Source organism: Carlito syrichta, unplaced genomic scaffold, assembly GCF_000164805.1.
Source record: "Carlito syrichta isolate Samal-C Ts95f unplaced genomic scaffold, Tarsius_syrichta-2.0.1 Scaffold255670, whole genome shotgun sequence".
NCBI lineage: Eukaryota > Metazoa > Chordata > Mammalia > Primates > Tarsiidae > Carlito > Carlito syrichta.
Window position 1 is genome coordinate 52,091 of NW_007199766.1, and position 1,767 is coordinate 53,857.

Genomic DNA, 1,767 nt, shown 5'->3' on the forward strand with positions numbered 1-1,767 from the left:
CAGAGTGACTTATAGTTAATAATGATTTCAGGTACACTTAGAAAATTTGCTAAAATAATGGACATTATGTGTTTTCCTTACAAAATGTGAAAATAGCAACTATGCAAGGTGATTGATATTTTCATTAGCATAATTATAATCAGTTTTACAATGTATAGGCATATCAAATTATTACATTGTACACAACAGGTTTATACATTTTTATTTATGTATAAAAAATCAGATGTTAATCACACACACATAAACATATGCACATGTGTATATATATATATATACACATATATGTAAAGTAGTTCTAAACTTCATACTAAACAAAGAAAAATATGTTATTAAGAAACAAGGTAACATGGGAGTTTAATATATGTTTTTGATGTTCTATGTGATATAGTATACTTAAGAATTCAGATATGTAGAAATAAATTACCAATCTCAGTCTATACTTAGACAAATTAAAGTAAAATAACAGGATGTCTTCAATCAAGAGAGATAGTTTTTATCCTGGTAGAATTATGGATTGTGAATTTAAATAAAATCACATTGGAAAGCTCCCTAGGATAGAAAATCAAAAAGCAAAAAACATCTGTCCAGAGAGTTCTTAAAATTTCTCAAGTAACACTCTCTTACCCATTTCCAACATGACACAAAAAAGAAAGTTTAAAAAATACTTTGACATGGATTTTCTAAATAAATAAGCAGATACTTGCACATCTTCAAAAACATCAGAAAGGAAGTCAACTCATGCAGTCCCTAACAAACCATTAAGTGGACTTAGATTTCCTCTGTACCTTGAAAGGAGATCACTGAAGAAGCAGAGTTTTTGGAGAATTTCACAAGATGGATTAAGAGATATCCCTTTGTGATAGCAAGAGAAAGAATCGCAGGCTTCTCAGAAACCATTTCCATCGGATCAGACCACCTTTGCAAACCACATTTCAAGCTCTGCTTCCTAAACGGCATCACCTGCTTCTTTTACTCCCACTTACCTGGAGGTTTGGCTGATGTGCTGTCTCTTCATTTCCCAGGGCTCTTTCCTTTGCTCCAGACAGGTGATCAGGTCTGGCTTAGAGGCAGCAAGTCCTGTTTAGTTAGAAAATTGTAACATGAATCTTGATGGGATTCTTCAATTATAAAACTAGTATTATGATCAGTAGAAAACACATTATACAAGATTCTAGAAAATTATCCAAAATACTGTTCCCCAATAAAACCTTTAGAACATATAGACAGAATTTTACATTTGTGAGTTCTTGTTTTGTTTTTTTTGTTTGAGTTGGAGTCTCACTGTTGCCCAGGATGGAGTGCAGTGGCGTGTTAATGGCCATTGCAGCACTGACCTGCTAGGCTCAGGTGATTCTTCTCCTTGGCCTTCCAAGTACCAGAACTACCGGTACGTGCTACCATGCATGGATAAATTTTTGATTTGTTGTAGAGATGTGGTCTGGTCAAGTTGCCCAGACTGTTCTCAAACCCATGGACTCGGGCAATCCTCTCACCATGGCCTCTCCAAATGCTGGAATTACAGGTTTTAGCCTCCACACATGACCTTAAATTTGTTACTTCTTAGCTCAGTACTAGTGAGTCACAAACTTATGGCAGCAATTGGAATGATATGTGGGCAATGATATTCTATGCCTCCAAGTTTCTGGACTTACCAGTAATATAGAGAGAAGGACATGGGTCAATTTAAAATAGAGAATGCTGGTCAGACTCGGTAGCTCAGCCTGTAATCCCAGCACTTTGGGAGGCCGAGGTGAGTGGATTGCCTGA

At 35.9% G+C, this 1,767-nt stretch overlaps 1 long non-coding RNA gene across 1 annotated transcript in view; it reads right to left on the reverse strand.

Moving 5' to 3' along the window:
* Nucleotides 1-993: 993 nt before the first annotated feature.
* The window catches only part of LOC103253872, a 3,374-nt gene continuing 2,600 nt past the window's right edge, over nucleotides 994-1,767 (reverse strand). Inside the window, exon 3 of the long non-coding RNA XR_503914.1 lies at nucleotides 994-1,077. This is a non-coding gene — a long non-coding RNA (uncharacterized LOC103253872). The remainder of the gene's footprint in view (nucleotides 1,078-1,767) is intronic.